Genomic DNA, 20,825 nt, shown 5'->3' on the forward strand with positions numbered 1-20,825 from the left:
GACACGACACTCAGTGTGTACCCCCACCTAGCAGAACATTAGTGTCCTCCGCCTCCTGGGTCTCAGTCCACCCCCACCTTTGCCGGGTCATAGCCTTTCGGACAGAAGTTTACCATAGCTGGGGGCGCGGGGGACTCCTCCTTCCTAAACCTGCACTCACTTCCACTGCTGTGACAAAGCGGGTGACAAAGCACCTGGGAAACCAGTTCAGGTCCCCATCTCTGACCAGGGATGAACAGGAAGAATGTAGACAATCATGTCTTTCTGCCGATATGTTCTGGTTTTCTAAACACTTCTGCCGACCAAACCTCACCTGGGTCTCACCACACCCTAGCAAGATGAGCTCCGGATTTTAATTACCCCCCTCGCCACCCCCATCACACTGTTGACAGTGGGTGAGACTCAGCAAAGCCTGTTGGAGCAGACAAAGCAAGAGGCAGGTGGCCTCAGGTGCACACCACAAGCTTAAACGGTAAGGAAATGTTACCTCCCCAAACGGAGTTCAGAAAAGGGCAGGATCCCGCTCGGGCTGATTCAATGGCTGCATGATGTCATCAGAGACTCATATTCCTTTCACGTCACCACCACTTCCCTGGGTCTGTCACGCTTCTGCACAGTTTGCAAGCAAACCTCTTTTGGTCCCAACCACCTTAATCAAGGATGGCGGTTTAGCAAACACCCTTGGTAGACAGAATGCCCCCCTGCGAAGCCAAGGGCAAAGTTGTTTGTTTTCTGGGGTAAAGCTCAGGCAAGTTGGCCCACAGCCCGTCACTGAAGGCTCAGGCTCAGTCACCATTGTTCAGACACCCTGCATGGAGAGCACCCACCTGGACCACACTCACGGGATTCAGGAAGAAGGAAACGCGCTGCGGTCTGCACCATGCCCAACCAAGCTCCTGGCTCTGATCTCATGTCTCCTGCCAGCATCCTCGAAGGCAGGGCGGTCCAACACAAGGCCGGTAGCAGCAAGATGGCCCAGCGACCCCCAGCCTCACACCCAGACACGGGTCACTGGCATCGAGGAAGGTGGTCTGTCCTCCTACAGATCTCCCTCAAGAGGGGGAAGGATGGTCTCCTGAAGTGTCTGGTACTGGGTCACATGCCCATTTCCGAACCAATCGTTGAAGGGTAAGTGAAGGAAGGCCGGTGGGTGGGCAGACAACAGGGTGCCCCACCGGCGGGCTGGCAAAGCCGAGGGCCAAGGCAGCAGCCCCTTCCGGGAGCCGAGAGCCGATGTGAAGCAAGCATCCTCCCACCTCCTTCTCCAAGCGGGCATGGCCCCCGTTCCAGAGGAAGCACGGAAGCAGCAGCCCTGGCTCAGGAACACAGGTCAGCATCTCCCCACGCGTCTTGCTCCTCCCTGCTGGTGACGAACGGCCACGGTGTCTAAAACAGGCCACCCTGGCGCTGGGGAGAGGGAGGGCGTCCACACGGCGGGCTCCTGGGAGGGGGGTCTCAGCCCGGAGTCGTGTCCTTCTGCCGGCGGGGGCCCCGGCCCCGTCAGCTCAGCCGGTCTTTCCGGCTGTCGGCACGGGGGGCCCCAAAGCAGGCTGCAGCCCGCTCCAGCAGCCCCCTCACCAAGACGTGCCCTGCACCACCTCGCTGTCCCGGCTCCCCGAGCCCCCTGCCACTAACTACCTAGGGAGAGGAAGAGGGGAGTGGGACGGAGAGGCGGAGGAGCCAGACCCCAACGTGGCCCAAACCAAGGAAGCCGGTGCCGCTCGGTGCCCGCCGGCCACCTGCCCGCTGCCTCACCGACAGTCGCCCCCCCCCGGCTCTGGCCCGTCAGCCAAAGGCCGCCGACCTCACTTCCGGTCGTGTAAGCACCTCCCCCCCCCCCTCACGTGGGGTGACTGACACACGCTGGGCCCAATGAGCATTAGGCCGCGTGCTCATGCAGGCAGTGCGCCTGCGCAGGAGCCACGCCCATCGTGAGCCCCGAGGCGCCGCAGCAGGTGGGGAAGGTAGGATCCCCGCACAGCGTCGACGCGGACGGCGCGTTCTTTCCTCGTTCCTCGGGGACGGGCTGCCTTGTCTGGCAGGCCTCTGCCGTTAGGATGAGCCGCTGCAGAGCCGAAGGAAGACCTGAGGGAAGGCCGGAGACAGGTGTCCTCCCAGAAGGTAGAGGGAGGGCGGCCGGGGGCAGGGAGGGGGCGCGAGCTCAGTGCCGCCCCTGGAGCAGGCTGCCAGCGGCAGGGACAGGGGCCAAGAGCCCGGGACCCGCAGCCCCGGTCCGACCGAGAGACACCCTCTGCACAGATAACCAGGCCGTCGGGACACCTGGCGTCCAGCCCCCACTGCGTGGGCCCTAGGGTGTGAGCTGCGTGCAGAGTGGGGGGCAAGGGTCTGGGCACCCTTCTGGGACCTGGCAGGGGTACCATGGAGGCCGACTTCCCCTCCGTGTTCTGGCTTTCAGCTGGACAAACGGGCAGTGAACAGCAGCAGCCGGCCGAATACTGCGCTTCCGTGACGGTGTTCCCAGGGTCACGCCATCCTCGCCTTCCCCTCCGGAGCTCCGTTCTTCCATCTGGGTCCTTTGGCCTCCAGCCTTCCCTCTGTCCTCACAGTCCCAGGGCCTCCAGAGCCTCTGCAGAGTGAGGCTGCACAGATGGACCTGAGCCGTGGTCTCTCCTCCCCAGTGTGAGCATCTTAGATCATACGGCATCCGCCTCTCAAAATACTCTGGGGCCCCCTCATTGGTCTGAGGGAAGTCCAGTCCACATGTGCCCCCTGTGCCTGCCTGCAGGGGACATCACCGCCTCCACCAGTGTGGAGGCTGCGCTCCAGCCTGTAGTGAGGCAGGGCCACGTGGTTGGCTCTCCAGGGTACTCTGAGGGGAAGGCACTGTGTTCTCTCCCTCCCTCCCTAGCTGGTGTCCATTTAGAAGGTTAAGGTTCCAGATGGTGCAGCAGCCCCCTCTGTCCTCTCTTGGGCCCTCCCCTGTCAGCTCAGTCCCTCCTCTGTGCTCTCCTAGGAAAGGAAGACCAAAACCATTTACGTCTTCATATTAAAGTCAGTGCTGTGTTGACCAAGCCCTGGCCCTCATCCTCCAGGCACGTGGGAAGACCATGTTTTCCACACCTCCTCGCTGGTTGGGGGGCTGGGCAGAGCTCTGGGTGGGAAGGATGCGGACCGCTTCTAGACCTGCCCCATAAAACCTGAGCTAGAGGCGGTCGTGGCTCACGGTTTCCCCGGGACCTGTCCGGCCTCTCCGAAAACAGCTAGTTGGTGGGACCTTGTCTGCATCCAGACAGCTAGCTGCAGAGGGGTCCAGGATTGGCTGGCTGCTTTCAGCCTGTCCAAGCGGGAAGCGGTTGGGATGCAGGTTGAGAGAGCAGATCTAAAATGTTTGCCCTGCTTTCAGCCTGTCCAAGCGGGAAGCGGGTGGGATGCAGGTTGAGAGAGCAGATCTAAAATGTTTGCCCAGAGTCCACCCTGTGACTGCTCGTAGCACACGCGTCCTTCCCTTCAGATCTGAACTGGCAGATACAGCAGCAGCTAAGCCTGCTCCGACCAAACCCAATGCAACTTCTGCGCCTGCAGGCTAGCAGACCCTCTCCCCAGCGAGCAGGACTTTACACCCTGTTCTCCAGAGCGGACCGACTGCACTGGAAATGCCTGTGACCTGCCTCGTCTGCCTCAGAAATTCACCCGATACGCTTGCCCGGGGGCACGTGGCAGAGGGCTCGTCGCTGAGGAACAGCTGTGGGGTCCGTACAGAAAGCTCAGTGGCTGGGAGAACGGTGGAAGCAGAAGCAGAGTGTCAGAGGGAAAGTGGGAAGGCTTTCAGCGGGGCTCCGCCTCAGGGTTTCAGTGCTGGCTAAATACCAGAATCACCTGAGGATGAGAAAGTCACAAAGTCACTCCTACCAGACACATCCTGAGTCGGGCTCAGGATCTCCGAGGTGGGGCTGGGCTTCGGTCCCTGGGTGATCCCCAGGGGCTCGCTGTCCTGCCAGGGGCTGCCTTTCGGGCAGGGACAGGATGGGAGATGCAGACACACTCATGGGCAGGTGGCTCACGCGCACGCACACACACACACACACACTCACGCGGGTATCCTGTGACAGCACATAGTCACACAGGTAAGCCTGTGTGCAGCTGTCCCGGGAAGGGTGCGGGGACACTGAGGCTCTGGGAGTCAGGAACCAAGGGGACGTTTCGATTTCTGTCTTACAGTGCTGGTCGTTGGCTTTTGTTGTCTTGTTGTTGTAGGCGCTTAAGCCCCATTGAACATTATTTTCGGGGTGCTTGGGGGTGCCCAGAGGGTTGAACGTGCAATTCTTGGTTTCGGCTTAGGTCATGGTCTTGCAGTTCGTGAGTTCAAGCCCCGCATCAGGCTCTGCACTGACAGCGTAGAGCCTGCTTGGGAGTCTCTCTCCCCCTGGCGCTCTGCCCCTCCCCCACTTGCTCTCTATCTCCATCTCAAGATAAATTTAAAAAAACTTTTTAAAAATCATTATTTTTTAAATAAAAAGGATGCCTTCCCCAGACACTGCCCTCCCTCCAAGAAGGGGATTTCTGGCTAGCAATGACCTTGGAGCATTATTTGGGGGCAGACAGGCCCCCTCAGCCGCCCTCTGTGGGTTTTCCAACCCAGCCCCAGGACTAGGTGCTCATCATGCAAAGGGCAATGTGCTCCTGGACAGGGTGTACAGATGACCGGCGGAGCTGTCCCTCCAAGACCTGTTCTGCTGACGGCCCTGAGCAGTTCCGTCTCACGGACCTGAACCTGTGCTGGGCCAGACCCTGGGGAGACGGCCCCCTCCTGGCAAACAGCTGGTACACGTCAAAATGGATGCTCTGGGGAGGAAGCCCGTCGGGGGAGGCTTGTTCCCACCTCCCGCACCTGCCCCCCACACTGCAGCCTGACAGCCCTCTGCTGTGCCCCATCCCAGTGCCACAGGCCACCTCTCTGGGTCACAGGTTTTAATCGTCTCTGAAGGGAGTGCGCTGGACTATACCACCAGCCACCAGAGTCGCCTGGGGCTTGCTATGAATTTGGAGTCCAAAGGTCCACCACCGGGGACAGGATGGAGCCATCAAATCTGCACGGACAAGCTCCCGGGGGCTCTGATGGCAGCCCTGAGGGAGCAGGGTCTGGCACAGGGGAGCCCTGGGGGCAGGAACGGCGGGCGGGGAGCAGTGCCTGGCCTGCGAGGGTGTTGGGAGGGGCCTTAAAAGTCCACCTTAAAAGTCCCACTCCCGAGCACCGGGAAGGCTGCCAAGACAGGGCGGAGGCAGCCTGAGCTCTCACACCGAGGCCCTCAGCACTCCCCCGTGGTTCACTTTTAATTGGATTTAATTATTTTCTATTTAATTGCATTTTTTTAAAGCTCTCCCCAGTGGTTTCTTGATCTGAGGATCTCTTCTTTCCTCTCTGGGCTGGAGGTTTGGCCTGGGTAGGGATGAAGGCATGGGGCCAGGGTGGCTGGGGGCCGTGGGCCCGCCGAGGCTCCCCCTGGACCTGGGAAAGGCCTCCTGGCAAGGGCACTAAAGATAGGAAGCGGGGGGGCGCGCCTGGGTGGCGCAGTCGGTTAAGCGTCCGACTTCCGCCAGGTCACGATCTCGCGGTCCGTGAGTTCGAGCCCCGCGTCCGGCTCTGGGCTGATGGCTTGGAGCCTGGAGCCTGTTTCCGATTCTGTGTCTCCCTCTCTCTCTCTGCCCCTCCCCCGTTCATGCTCTCTCTCTCTCTCTCTCTCTCTCTCTCTCTCTCTGTCCCAAAAATAAATAAACGTTGAAAAAAAAAATTAAAAAAAAAAAAAAAAAGATAGGAAGCGGGGTGGGACGCCAGAGCTGGGGCTGACCCAAGTCCCTCCCTGGGCCAAGCAGACGTGCCCCCTGTGCCACCCACCTGCTGCGGGGTCGGGCTGCCCCCATTACTTACCTGGCCGGCTCCTCACCGTCCTCCCCCTCTCTGCCCCAAAGCCTGGGGCACCTCCCTGTCACCCCCAGAATCCAATCCAGGGTCTTCTCGCCCCTCCACACAGAGGCCACACAGAGCCCCTGCAGGTCCCCCCCGAACCTGCTTTTCCATGTGGTGGCGCCTGCCTCTCCCCTCCTCTCTTCCTGAGGCCGCCCACGGCCAGACAGTCAGGAAATGCATGAGCTGCACAGACCCTGTCCCAGCACCAGGATACCCATCCCCATCGTCCATCAAGTGTGGCTGCATTGGATTTACAGAAACCCCTCCTGCAAACCCCCAAGCCCGTTTGGGCTCCTGACTTGCTGTAGCCAATAGGATGTGGCAGGAGTGTCGTCATGTGAGTTTGGAGTCCAGGCCCTGTGAGGCTGTGTGAGCGCCCCTCACCTGCAGGCTGGGAGCCCCACCCTGAGGGAAGGAGGCTGGTCTGGCTCATGGAGGCCTCGGGGGCACAATGAGCGCCCTCTGAGGCTTGTGAGTGAGGTCTCTGTGGGCTCTCCAGCCCAGAGACTCGTTGGCATAAGCAGCTGCAGGCATAAACCCAGGCAGGAGCAGACAACCCACAGTCACGAGAAACAAGAAATCACTATTGTTCAGAGCCACTGACATTCGGGTGTTTTGTTGTGCAGCGAGAGTTACCCGATAGTGGCCGCAGCAGGCAGCACCTGGCTTTCCACACTTAGTGGGACGGCTCTCCGGCCCCAGCATGCCAGCCTCCCCCTCCCCCTGGCCCTCAGAACTCCGTGCAGACACTCGCTCCCTCGTAGCTCTCTCGTAGCTCGTAGAGGAGAGCTGATTCCCTTGTCCTCCTTCAACAGCTGCCATCGCCCCAGGGTGGGGTTAAAGCTGCCCGGCTAACCCACATCAAAGGCCATACCCATCTTGTCCCCATCCAGCCCCCCTCCGGCATCCCCGCCTCTCCACTCCCCGCCCTGGCCTCCTCGTGCTTGTTCTGCCCATGGAATGTTCTTCAGCGGCTTCTCCATGGAACAGACTCATCTTCCAAGACCCAAATGAATCCCCGTCTCCTCTGAGAAGATCTCCTAAGTCTCTGAGCACCCTGTGTCCCGCAGCCTAGCACCCTGTCCTTGGAGCCCGCTCCCCTCCCTCAGTCCGCGTTGCGGCACTGTTCGTGTTCACCCTGCTCACTCCCTTGATCGCAGCCCCTGGCAGAAAGACGTGGCTGAGCCCCACTCTGTGCCTCAAAAACATACACAGCAGTCCTTTTAAATTTTTTTTTTAACGTTTATTTATTTTTGAGACAGAGAGAGACAGAGCATGAAGGGGGGAGGGGCAGAGAGAGAAGGAGACACAGAATCGGAAGCAGGCTCCAGGCTCTGAGCCATCAGCCCAGAGCCTGACGCGGGGCTCGAACTCACGGACCGCGAGATCGTGACCTGAGCTGAAGTCGGACACTTAACCGACTGCGCCACCCAGGCGCCCCAACACAGCAGTCCTTTAATACGAGATGGGGAGAATGCATACGAATGAAGGGACTGGTTCCTTCCTGCGCCCCAGGGGATCACCTCTGCAGCTCCCAGGGTGAGCGCACCCCTACCTGGAACCTTACCTTAGATCAGGAGCTTGAGGGTGGACGAGGTGTTGATCGTGGTACTTCCCAAAGGCTGGCACAGCACCTGGGCACATGGTGCGACCTCTGTGAACAGGTTGGGTGGATAGGTGGATGGGTGGGTTGATGAATACATGTGTGTCCAAAGTAGAGGCTTAACTTCCTAAGTTGGTAAACTTTCCACCACAAAGTTCCAGCGCCCAGTCTTGGGCAGAGCGATTTCAGCCGTGTGCACCTTCTGCCGTGTGTGCCCAAGACACAAAAGGGAGGAGTTGACACCAGTTCTGCAAATCTCTCCTCCCCTTGACACAGGAAGAGCAACTTAGTCCTGGTTCCCTACTTGGGTTTAGGACCTACACTGGACAACTCTGGGCCAAGCCCTTTCCCTGGGACAACCTCTCTCTCTGCATGTTCCCTCCAGTGTGCACTGCCTCTTCTGGGCATTCCTGCCATTAAATGCTCTGGGAATGGCTGAACCGCTCTAAGGAGTGAAGCCTGGGGCTGGCGGTGGGCAATTAAAGGGCCGCTCCAGCCACTTAGTCTCAGGGAAATCGTTGGCAATGTTGAGGGCAAGGCCCTGGGTAGAAGCGGGGTCACTGCACTTTGGTGTCTGTCTGCACTTTGTTCTCTGCCTAGACTTGCAGGCGGCCAGGCTACTGCAGGGGTCACAGAATCGGCAAAGGACACGGGCCCTAGACGTTCACTCCTCCCTGTGGGAAGCTCACTCTGGGGTCCACTCTGAGGTCTTGGACAGAATCCAAATTAGGAGAGAGAAAGGCACTTTCTGGTCTCAGTCCTGCGGATCGCCTGTTCCGGAACGTTGCACAAGCCACTGTAACTTTCTGGACCTCAGTTTCCCATAAAGCACCCATACCTGGCCTCCCTCGCCCCATGCTTCTCCCAGTACTGTGTCCGTAGCAGACAACACCGATCAGTCCGGGCTGTCTCTGTACCTGGCATCAGAACCTTTCGCGACGCTGCATTCTGAGCCGGGGCTATGAACAGACCGGCGGCGTGGGGGACAGCCGGTGTTGGCCGGGCTGAGTTTCTTTCTTTCTTTTTTTTTTGGGGGGGGGGCTGAGTTTCTAAAGCGCTATCTGGCCGTGGGCGTGATGAGCCGTATCCTACTGGCCGTGTCCATGCTTCTGACAGCATTGTGGGCCTCACTCTGGACTGTCTCCTCATCTCTGCATTTCCCTGGCACACAGTAGGCCCCAAACGCCAGCAGAGAAAAATGAATGAGTCGCCATTTGTAATAATAAGTCCTTTCGCGTTTGGGCCTGGGGAGGACGTGTGCTGGGGTTGATGTCAGTGCCCATATCTGTCTGCATCGTTGGCCCACAGGCTCTGTCCTTCTTGGCATCGGGGGGAGCCAGCAGAAGGCTTCAGACATAACCCATGAGCAAGAAGAGATGGGGCCCCACTCACCACGATGGGCCCTGGCCACACACAGGGGACAGGTGGCCTCCCCTCGCCGCGCTGGGGCTGCCAGGTTCAGCAGGTGTAGGGAGCTTGGCCGATGGGGAGGGGAGGCCAGACCTGGCATCGGCCCCCAAAGGGCACAGCCAGCCATACAGGTGGGCAGTTCCCACCCCGAGGACATTAGCCAGGATGAAAGCCAGGTGCCCAGGTGAGAGGTCTGCTCTGACCCAAGAGGAGCTGACCCCAAACCACAGGTGGCCTTCCAGGCTCACCACCTGTCACCTCACAGCAGCAGCCTTGTCACATGTCAGCCCATGGGGCTAGACTGCATTTCCGCAGATTCCCTTCCTGTAGGGTTTAGACATAGTGGGTCCAGAGGGAGAGTCTTGAGGGGGATTTGGAGGGGAAGGGGAAGCTACCCCTTGTCTGGATCTATGGAATCACCTGTGGCATGTGGCCAGGCCTGTGACTGTGCCGCCGTCCCCTCACCCCTTCACCAACTCTGATCCTGGGGCGTGGGGACATCCAGCTCTGTGATGCAGCCCAGTGTCTGCAGGCCGCCCAGCCCTCAGGTCACAGACGCAGCCGGGAGTCGTGCTGAGGCTTTCCGGGGGCTCCAGCTCACGTCTGGGGTGCATCTTGCCCTCTTTCCCCACCGCACAGCACCTTCGCTTCCAGCACCAGACGGCAGCCCCACAGAAGGGAGTTAACCAGGTGCCAAAGTGCGTGTGGTCCAGTTGCTGTAACGAGTCCGTGTATATCTGCACACACACATATCCATGTATCCCTAACACCCTCACACCGGCGAGCCTGCCTCTCTGGGGGATACACCGACATGTGTGGGGAATGGAGAGTGGTGGCAAATAACCGTACGATAAATATCCTGAGAAACCATGACTTGAAAGATGCCATCAAAACAAAGTTCCTCTTCTCTCCTGGTGACGTGTCAGTACAGGTGCACCTGTGTCCAATGTCAGTCCGTGTCTCTGGCTGGCTGGCTCACTGTGTCTTTCTCTCCCTCTCTTTCTGACCATCTTTCCTGAGGCTTTCTTGCCTGTCACCTGGGTCAGACTGCTGGGAGAGGGTGGGCAGGCTGCCTGGGTTCAGCACCACGGACAGAGGAGCTGATCTGGAAGGCCCTCCGCCCCCAGATTTCATCCCCCGTGCCTCCTCATCACTGCCCACGACTCTGTTCATTCATTTGTTCATCCCCTGGGCAGCCTCATCCAGTGCGATGGGGCTGTGGCCACAATAGCAGGAGCTGTGACACCCGTGTGCCCCTGGCTGCATGCACCACATGTGTTAGCTTGTTCAGTCCTCGTAATGGCCTGTGAGGTCAGCAATATTGTGCCTACTTTGCAGATGAGGAAACTGAGATTTGGAGCAAGGAGTGCCCTGTCCAGGGTCCCACAGCTGGAATAAGGAGGGGCCAGCAGTCAAACCTGCCCACACAGACACGCCGCCCCCCCCCCCCGACCCCAACAACTTCATGCCTCCTCCTTGCAAAGCTTCAAGGAAGAAGGGGAATGTTGAACAGTTTTAGATACCCCTCACCCACCACCCGACTTTACACTTGGGAATGCTGGGGCCACCTGCCCATCAGAGCTACACATTTGTAGAGGAGGCGGGTCTGTTGCTGAATCACCACGGACTATCCCAATGGCCCCGAACCAACCCACAGCCAGCCTGAGTGGAACAGTCAAAGCCTGTGATCAGGAGGAGGGGACAGGCAGGTGGGCTAGCCAAGGGTCCCCGTGTCCCATTGGGTGCCCACTCTCAAGAAGACCTTCCTATCATAATTCTCATGTATTTATAATCCTCATTAATGATTATTAATGATTGCTGATATTTGCGCAGAGCTTTTCTGCTGGATAGGAGCTCTGGACCGGGTGACTTGGCATTTGCTTATGAGTAAAGCCAGAGGCAGAGGCAACTGGCCTCAAGGGAGGGGAGCCAGTGGCACCGGCAGTCCCCGAGATGAGAAGCAGCCACAAGGACGATGCCGGGAGAGCCTGGCCAGGGCTGGCCAGAGGGCCACTGCCCAAAAGTGCAGGGTCTGGCACTTCCGACTTTGAGAGGCTCTGCGCAACCAAACGTGTGCCTCGGGGATTAAAGTTAGGACTTCGGCCATTCTTGTGGCCTTTGTGCTTTCTCTCCCTCTTTGTGCTCTGATGTTTCTCTTTGAATGTGCTTGCTTGTATCGGCTCAGCCTGGGGGAAGTGAGGCCTCACCCTGTCTGCGTCTGGGTCAGAGGGGACTGTGCTGCATGAGGGTCCGGAGCAGCGTCCATCTCCTGAGCGCCATGCCCGCTTGCTCCCCACAGCATCCTTAATGGGGTGTCCCCAGCACAGATGAGAAAACAGAGGTTCAGAGAAGAGAGGGGACCCATCTGGGTGTATCCAACTGGGGAGCGTGTGCACCTGGTCTGTCGACTCCAAAGTCCAAGCTGAATGTGGGCACGTCACCCACTCACCTCTGTTTCCTCAGCTGCAGAATGGAGGTGACGAGAACGCCCATCTCACAGAGTCACTGCACACTGAGCTTGTGAGCATGTGTAAAGCAAGAGCAGAGTGCAGGGAGGGTTGTGAGCAGGTCTGGCCATCCATACTCACGTACACGTCCCCAAGCCCGAAGTTCACAGTGTTCGTGTTTTCCACACGCAATGCATCCTAGTGGTTTTTAAATATTGGTCTTAACGCGCAAAGTTAATGTCTCACACCACAGTTCTAAAAAGTCCTGCTGGTGACAGTGGAAGGGCCCCACCTGGAAGGGGACCCAAGGACAGATCCTGAGATGGGCCAGCCTCCCTCCAAGGTCCTGTCTGCTTGGCCGGGGGGCTTAGCATCTTGTTTTGGGGATGGGGGTCCTCCCTCTCCCTTTGTTCCTTCCCCACAGAAACCTGGCTGGCTGGAAGAACCCAGGAGGTTCTAACAGAGAGAAGCATAAGCAAGGAAAAGAGTGATGGGGCAGGGCGGTGGCACCAGGGCAGGGAGCAGCCTCGGAGAAGATGTGCAGTCATTTCAGTGCCTGGGCTCGTAGGTCATTCCTTTAGGCCCTGTTAGTGGGGCCACCTTGCCGACACAAGCCATCACTGGAACTGGGATTCAGGCAGCATTTCCTGCATGGAGGGAGGTACCATAGTGCTCTGCCATATCCCTTGTCCTTGCTGTTTCCATGCATGACCGCTGGCATCCACCTGCCCGTCCCATGGCCGTACCTAGAGCTGGAGCCCACACGGGGGCATGTTTATGGGGCAGCTTGAGCTGTGTGTGTGTGGGTGCTGTATGCTGCGTGCGATCAGTATGCCGGGTGCTGTGTGCTGAGTGTGGTCAGTGGGTGTGGGTGTGGTCTGTCTGTAGGGGTGTGGTCAGTGTAACCACAGCTCCTGTGACATCACCACGACACCTTCCCACCCCCAGCACGTGGCCGAGGCGCTTCTGTGATGGTCCTTCTCCTTCAGCAGTGAGTATGCAGTGGGCACCTACCGTGTGCCAGGCAGGCCCTGAGGTTTCAGCAGTGGATAACCAGACTCAGATGCTCCTCCTGTGGCACTTCCACTTTGGGAGCGAGGCGGGGACAGTGCAGTAACCGGGATTAGGGAGGCAGGAGGGTGGTTAAGAGAGGGCTCTCTGCGGAGGTGACATTTGGCAAAGACTTGGAGGAGACGACCGAGGAACCCAGCAGACGTCTGGGAGAAGAGGGCCCCTGGGAGGCGGCCCAGCACGTGCAAAGGCCCTGTGCAGAACTAGCCTGACTTTAAAAACAAACCAGAGGAAGGAGGCTGGGACCTCTGGGAGTTTGAGGTTTTCCCTCTGGAGATGGGAGCCACGGAGGGTCTCGGGGGAGAGGGGCGTGGTCGGCTTCCCCTCCTCCCACCTCTCTGCCTGCGTCACATCCCTTACTGTTCTTTTCCCGTAATTGTGCGTTTGTTTGTATGGTTGTGTTGAGCCTTTGTCTCTGCCAGCGGGCTGACAGCTCAGGAGGAAGAGGCCACGCCCCACACAGAAAGACTCAGAAGGATGAGGCTTGGGGCGGGGGGGGGCCCTTCCCCCGGCTCACACTCTGCAGAGCCACTTCCTCCTGGTGACCGTGGTCCCCAAAGCCCCGAAAGCCAGGGCCCGCCGCCCCTGGGGGGGACCCCTCCGCCCCTGGGGGGGACCCCTCCCTCCGTCAGGTGTCTGCACCTCGGCTCCCGCTCCCCTCCGGTCCTCTGCCTGCATCTGAAAACTTCATGAACGAGAGAAAAGAGGGAGACAATGGCCAGGGAGGGGGGCGGGGGGGGGGAAACCCAGTGTCAAGCCGCTCTCAACTCCGCATTTTCCACGGCATTTAAATGCCCGCGAGCAGATTAACGAGGCCTCGGCAGCGGCGGGCGTCGGCACCGCGGTATCTGGAGCGCCAGCCTCGGCCGTGTGAATATTGATGGCCGGGCGGGCTGGAGGCGGCCGCGCGGCTTTATCTCGCGGGCCCAGGCTGCCTGGCCCTTATCGGGCCGGCCCGGCTGCACAGCTGCTCCCGCCTGCCCGCGCCGCCCCCGCCGCCTGCTTTGTAATCAGGAGAGAAGAAGTTGCTGTCTTGATATTTCCATTTTTGTCTCTTTTATTGACTTCATTTTCATGGCTTTCAGGGAATGTTTTCTGTGGTCGCTCACATCTTTCTGCTGCCCCGGCCCCTTGACCGGGCTGCGGGATGAAGACCCGGTGCCCCTCCCCCCCAGGTCCCTCCCACAGGGCCACACCCTCCGGGTCCAGGACCCTGGATGTGCAGGTGCACACCCCTCGCCCAGGTCTCGAGCTCCCAGCAGAGCCCCAGGGAGGAATCGGTCTCAGCAAGCCTTAACTGCAGCCCCTGAGGGACCGCGGGTGTGGGGGGGGCCGGGCCCGTCACAGGTGAGGGACGGGCACTCCGAGCCTCCTTCCCCTCGGCTGCCTCCATGGATGTGGGGGAGACGTGATTATCTCCCCTTCGCAGACGAGGAAGCCGAGGTTCTGAGGGGTTATCAGTCGCCGCCACCTTGCTCCCCGCCGCTGACTCGTGGCAGAGAGGGACTGCCGAGGGGCCGGGCCTGCAAGATGTGTCTGTGCAGGGCACAGAGCCGGCAGGGAGGACAGACCCGCCACCGGCTGCTGGCCTCCTGGCTCCGTCCGTCCTCTGAGGGGCAGGGTGGTCAGATCCCCGTTGCGACCGTTAGAGTGTGTGACACAGGGGGCCAAGGGGCCGGGCCTCCCCCGAGAGACTGGCTGAGTGTCATCAGTGCCCCTGTACTGGGTGGAATAGCATCTCTCCAAAAAATATGTCCCCATCCTGATCCCAGGCGTGGGTCATAAATGTGACCGTGTTCAAAAAGAGGTCTTTGCGGATGTGATTAAAGAACCTCAAAGTGACACCAGCCTCAATCCAATGACTAAAGTCTCTGTAAGAGAAAGATGCAGACACAGGGGAGAGGCCATGTGAGGACAGAGGCGGAGGTGGAAGGACACAGCCGCAAACCCAGCGACGCCTGGGCCCCCGGGGGTGGATAAGGCTGGAAGGACCCTCCCCTGGAGCTTCTGGAGGGGGTGCATCCCCTCCTGGATCTCAGACTCCAGCCTCCAGAACTGGGAGGAAAGAGATCTCTGTCGTCGAGGTGCCCACCTGCGGCCACCTGTTAGGGCAGCTCTGGGCACTCACACCGTCCCCATGTGGCTGAGACCGCGTCCCTGCCCACCCCAAATCTATAGCAGCAAGCCTGGTGCCCGCTCCCACAAAGGTGCTCGGCAAACATTAGTTGAACGAGCAGATTAACCCAAGCGGAGGGCTCAGGCCTGAGCACCAGGCTGTGCATGGGGAGTGTGGGTGTGTAGGAGCTGGGCTGCCCCTGCGCCCCCTGCAGCCCCGCATCTCCCAGCCCCTTGTGGTTAGGAGGGCACATACCCCCTGGGGCTCCAGCTCCTCTCTGGAGGTGCTGAGGCCGTGGCTCTGGGAGGTCTGAGCAGGGCGGGGGCGGGGGGGGGGGCGGCTCCACTCACACTGACGTTTGCATGAGCAGGAAAAAGTCTTGCCGACTGACCTGCTCCGGCGGCAAGCCCGGCCCACCCAGACCAACACGGTGGTGGCCCCCACGGACCGAGGGACTTAGGTGGCCTGTGTTTGCAGGTCACGGCACGAGCCGGTGCTTATGAAGAGTGCGATCACCAGAGGCCACTGCAGCAGGGGGGGCTAGACGTGGCTTTGGATGTTCTAAAAAGAGGAAATCAGAGAATCTGTGTGCTGTTTGGGATATGTTATTTTCTAGAATTCGTGCTAAAGAACAGAAAGGCTGGCAGCTGGTGCGGACCAGTGTGGTTTCTGTCACTAAAGAGAAGGGTCAAAGCCGGAGGCGATGCTGAGGTTCGGTTAAGCCATTGTTCCCACCAGCCACCGCTCCCAGTGGGGGGGCCTCCGATGACTGCCATGGGGGGAGAAGAGAAGCCCCTGGGCTGGGGAGGGACGCCTGGGAGATGGGCCAGACCAAGGTGTCCCTGGGACGAGGGGCATTCCCACGTTAAGCCACTCCCTGCCCAGGGATCTGGGGGTGCCGCCCCCCCCCCCCCCCGCACACGGCTCCCAGGTTCCACACCAGCAGGGCCCTGGCCCCTGGGGGCCAAGACTAAAGGGTCAGTGGAGGTGGGAGCTGGACAAGCCCAAGGACAGCCAGGCCCCTCAGGCCGGTGACGGCAAGGTGCGACGCAGACCCCCGCGGCCCACCAGGCACCTCCAGGGCAGAGGACGGTCCCCAGGGCTGCCCACCCCACACAGCACACGGCAGATACTGTTTGCAAGCCAGAGACGCTGAGGTCCAAGACCTGGAGAGATGGGGTCAACCAGGACACGGCAGGGCCAGCGGGGGCGGCCCTCGTGCCCCCACGTGAAGGCCAGGCCCCTCCAAGGTAGAGGCCATTAGGCGCCACACGCAAAGCCCTGGTTAGTAACAGAAATAAAAGGCCGTGTGCTCCCTGGTAGCGTCCTCGCCGGGGGCCAGGTGTTCAGTTAGGGTCTGTCCAAACTGCTCTTACAGCTCCCCCACCCCATGTCCGCCTAGACCAGCCCCTCTTCCTCCCTGTCCCCCCCGCAAATGCCCCCCACCCGAGACGGCCCCCTCCCTCCAGCCAGGGTGCAGACTCCAGCCTCCAGGTGAATCTCGTGGGATTTGGGGTTTCCTGTTCTTCTAGCTGAACATAAGCTTCCCATGCCCTCAGTCCCAGGAGCCAAAGCACACTTCCTCCGCCCTGGGCTAGAGCGGACACCACGGCAGACAGGCCCGCGCCCCAGGCCCCGGGCCCCAGGCTCACCTCGGGTCCGCGGGCCTGATGATTGCGGAGAACCACTCTGTCTCCTGGGCCACAGCCCAGACCAGGTCCCTGAGGCCACTCCCCTGGGCCAGCCAGACCCCGTCCAGCTGCAGAGCTGCAAACGAAGACATTTCTGTTGTTGCCAGCGGCAGGTTTGCGGTCCTTTGTCATGAGCCTCAGGGCACTCATCCAGTGCGTTGGACCGCCCTCTTAGCACCCTGGGCTCGGACACCTGGGCCCAGGCTGGGCCGTGACGAGGAAGACCCAGGGCTTGGGGCAGGGGAGATGGCAGCAGGGGTCACCTGGTCTCCCCCTGAGCCCCACCCCACAGGAAGGGGGTCCTACGCCAGTTTGTAGAAGTGAAGGGTACGTGACTTCCGGAAGGACAAGAAACGCCGACCAGCAAAGATTCCTCAGCTAGGACACAAAAAACATTTGCTGTGGGAGAAAAAGTAAAAAATAGGACTTCATCAAAAGTAACACCGTCTGCTCTTCCCGAGACTCCGTTAACGAAACGAAACAGCAAGACACAGAGAAAATACGCACAGTACGTACATGTGACTCTTTGCGTTGACAATTCATAAGGAATTCTTGTGGCTCTGCAACAAAAGTACAGACACCCAACGAAATGTGGCCCAAACATTAGACACTTGGGTAAAAGAAGACAGACAGATGGCCAACGACCACGTGAAAAGATGCTCGACATCCCTAGTGGGAGAAATACCAATTCATTGCATATCGCTGCACATCAACTAGAAAGACTCAAATTAAAAAAAGAAAAAAAAAAACCTGGGGCACCTGAGTGGCTCAAGCGGTTGAATGTCCGACTCTTGATGTCGGCTCAGGTCATGATCTCACGGTTCCTGGGATGGAGCCCCAAGTCCGGCCCGGTGCTGACAGCGGGGAGCCTGCCCGGGAATCTCTCCCTCTCTCCGCCCCCCCCTTCTCAAAATAAAACTTAAAAAAACAAAAACAAAAATGTCTTGTTAAATTCCAAAAAAACAAAAAACCTGACTATCAGATGTTAGCAAGGAAGTGGAACTCGTGGGGACGTAAAATCAGGGCAAGTACCTGAGAAGACAGTTGGGAAATTTCTCATGAAAGTGAACGTACTTGCCATGTGACCGGCGCTTGTGCTCGGAGGCACGTCTCCGAAGGAAGGGAAGACCAGCGGTCTTGCGCACAGACGTCCGCAGTAGCTCAGCCTGTGATAGCGAAACACCGGGAAGAACCCGGCGTCCACAGGTACAGATGCTCGCGTGCCAGGAGGACGGCGTGGGGACTCAGGGCACGAGCACGTCCCCGGAGCGTCGTGCCGCCGCGCAGAAGCCGGGCGCAGAACGTGTGTACCGCGTGACCCTGCCGCTGTGCCGAAGGGCCAACACGGTGAAACTCACTTCGTTGGGATAGCGGTGCTTGAACTGGGGGCGGGGAGAAGCGATTTTAGGGGGGTACAAAGCCACAGAAGCGTCCTCTGCTTCGTGTGCAAAGTGGGCGTGTCGGTCCCCACGCCTTGCGCCGCGTGCGTGCGTACGTGCCGCCGTCTGCGAGCTGGCGTTAACAAGGCCCAGGCAGGCGGGCGGAGGCCGACGCTGCTGCGCGCGATGGCCCCGGGCGGCCCCGGCCCTGCGGCGTCCGGCCAACCACAGGCGTTTGCTTCTTGCTCACGTTACTTGTCGGCGGTGACAGGTTGGCTGTGGTGGCTCGCGTTCCCGCTCACAGAACGAGGCCCTTGGCGCCTCCCGAAGCTGCCGCTCTGTCCCCACACGTTGCACGGGCCACGATGCCACGGGACCCCGCCCGACGCTGGAGGAAATACTGCCTCTCCAGAAAGCAGGGGCGGGGTGTACCCTTGCCGGAGGGAAGGGCAGGGAGTGCGTCATTGCAGAGGCATCGCCGGCCCCTGGGGAAGCCAGCAAAGGCGGCCCAGGGCCCTGAGCTGGGGCTGGGAGGTCGGGTGATACAGGCGGTCCAGGGGGAGGAAGCGTCCCCTGAGCCAAGCCAAGAGGATGGATGCCAGCGGGCGGTGACAATCGCCACCCTCACGGAGCCTGACCGGCCCCAGCGTGCCCGAGGCACGTTTTAACTCCCCAGATCCTCACACGGCCCCGTGGAGTGGAGGAGCGGGAGGTGTAGACAGGTCATGGGACCTGCCCAAAGGTGTGCAGAGAATGGAAAGTGACCCGGCAGCGGGGTTCCTGTTCCACAGCCAGTCCCTGGGGTGTGGGCAGCAAAGGTGAGCCTGGGGCTCCCTGGGGGCGGCACGCCAAATTGCCGGGACTCACCGGGAGGCACCGGGGCGCATGACAGCCAGCCACAGGCAGCCTAGCCTCTGCCAGCCAAGCGAGTGGCCAGGCCAGCTGGCTGTGTGCCAGGATGCCGGCAGCCGGGTGGGGTTGGTGGGGGGGGGGGGGGGTGGCGGCGGGAGAAGGTGGGGGTTGGGCACCGCTTCCCACCTGTCTCCTCCCTCAGGTGGCACCAATTTTTAGCGCCAGATCTTCACAGCCAGGATGCAAGGGTCCAGGGCTGTGGGGTGGGCTCGGCCCAGGTGCAGGGAGCCTTGCCAGGCGGGGAGTCTGCCACGCACAGAGAGCCCAGCGGGGGCACAAGGCCAGCGGGCTGGCAGAGGGCCCTGTCCCTTCTCCCCCGACCGCCTGCCTGCTCCGAGGCCCTCTTCTGCCCTCCGACAACTTTGGAAGGCGCAGCACCGGGTCCCCGATCTCTTCCCATTCATTTGCGCCTGCTCCCCCAGCCGCTTCTGATACGCCTCCTCTCTGGCCACCAGCTCAGAGCTTTGCTCCGCGGGCCCATCTCGCCCGAAGGCGCCCACGTGCAGCCAGCCGAGGGTGCAGAGTGAGCTCCCCTCCACACCGCTCCACCTGCCTCTCTACCTTAATGGGGTCCAGGCCAGCCTCTTCCCTCCCTGGCCCCACCAGCTCTCCTCCCATCCTCCCCTGACACCGCCCGGTCCCAGCCTCAACAGTGACTCCCCCCCGAGAGGCCCAGGGGCCCTGCATGCCCTCTGACCCCCCTCGTACAGCCCCTGCTCCCTGCGCTCCAACCCCGCTGGCCTGGAGCACGCGGCCCGTGTGCCACTGAGACGGGTGGCCGTGTCCGGCGGGGAAGGGGCCGTCCACCAAGCGTCCGGCCATTGAGGAGAGAGGTGCCCAGTCTGAGGGGCACTGGACTGGAAAACTAAAAGGTTTTCTTTTACTTTCATTTGTGTCTTCTTGGATGCACTTTTACTTCTGTAAAGCCAAGTTGCTGACCTACAGAAATGTACTCCTGCCTGAAAATCTCTTTCTTTAAACCTTTATTTCCCTACTTGGAGAGAGGCAGAGAGAGTCCCAAGCAGGCTCTGCACTGTCACTGCAGAGCCTGACCCGGGGCTCGATCCCACGACCGTGAGATCATGACCTGAGCCCAAACCAAGAGTCAGATGCTCAGCGGACTGAGCCCCCGGGCGCCCCTCCTGAAGTTCCTTGCGAGGCACGTCTGCTGGGAATGCATGCCCTCCGTCGTGGTTTGAAGACCCGTTTCCCCAGCTTGAGGGTAATTGCAATGACGTCCGGGTTGGTGGTGTTCATTTCTCACTGTTTCCTTGCCACACGGCTCCCGACAGGCACCCCGTGTGGCGCTCACCCCGTTCCTCTGTGGGTGACACCCCTCCGGGCCCTCGCAGGACGCTGGCTCTCTCTTGTTTTCTGCACTTTGGACGTAAGACGTGTGCACGTGGGGGGGTTCGTGGGGGATCCTTGTCCTTGTCCTGCTTGGTCTTCTCCAAGCTTCTAGGGGCTGTGGTTTGCTCTCTGCCATTAATTTGGCGAAGTCCTTGGCCATAATTCCGTCCCAAGTTTCTTCCCGGTTCTCTGGCTTTTCCTTCCTGCGTTTGAGGCCTGCGCGCGTGTGCTCCTTCTGCCTCTGCTGTATGGCTCCCGGACGCTCTCTCTTCCCTTGTTGTGGACTCAGGACCCGTCCGTTGGCCTCCCTCCAGCTCGCTGACCCCCTGCACCCTGGGGAGTCCGGGCAGGAGCCCACGACGGCACTGCCCGGTTCCGTCCCAGTCCCGACCTCGAGCAGCTCCTTCCGAGTCTGGATCTCCCTGCCTTCGCCACCCACCTGTTCTTTGGTGTTGTCCACTCCCCCTGCCCCCATCCCTGGACGTATCGGTCCTAGTTAGTCAAATTCCGGTGATCACGCGGCGTCTGTGTGTGTGTCTGCTCTGATGCCTGTGTGGTGTCCCCAGTCTGTGTGTTTTCTTGCCTTTTGGAATGCGGAAGCCAGACGTGCCGGCTCAACAGCAGCCCCAGAACTTCTGGCGGGCGTCGGATCTGAGCGTCCGGGGATGGGGTGCCCAGGAGTGCACCTGTGCCCCAGCGGGTCGCCAGGCCCCTCGTGCCGCTCCGGGGCCTGGTTTTCATGGAGACGGTGCGGCAGCCAGGCCCACGAAAAGCCGGGCAGCCCAGGGCTCCTTCCCTGAGGAGCAGAGGTCTGGGCAGCAGAACCTTGTCGGGGTGAGAGTCCAGAGCGGGAGGTATGAGCTGCAGGCCCAGGACCCTTAGCAGCGGTGGGCCGCGTTAGCTTTCTGCGTGTTCTCTTA

The 20,825-nt window shown here is 60.2% G+C and overlaps 1 long non-coding RNA gene across 1 annotated transcript; it reads left to right on the top strand.

Moving 5' to 3' along the window:
* Nucleotides 1-1,971: 1,971 nt before the first annotated feature.
* Nucleotides 1,972-7,371, top strand: LOC128313259 (uncharacterized). The gene is made up of 4 exons (XR_008293703.1): nt 1,972-2,121; nt 2,260-2,313; nt 2,417-2,640; nt 6,742-7,371. It is a non-coding gene; the product is annotated as an uncharacterized LOC128313259 (long non-coding RNA).
* The last annotated feature ends 13,454 nt before the right edge of the window (nt 7,372-20,825 follow it).

This window comes from Acinonyx jubatus, chromosome E2, assembly GCF_027475565.1.
Source record: "Acinonyx jubatus isolate Ajub_Pintada_27869175 chromosome E2, VMU_Ajub_asm_v1.0, whole genome shotgun sequence".
NCBI classification, from domain to species: Eukaryota; Metazoa; Chordata; class Mammalia; order Carnivora; family Felidae; genus Acinonyx; species Acinonyx jubatus.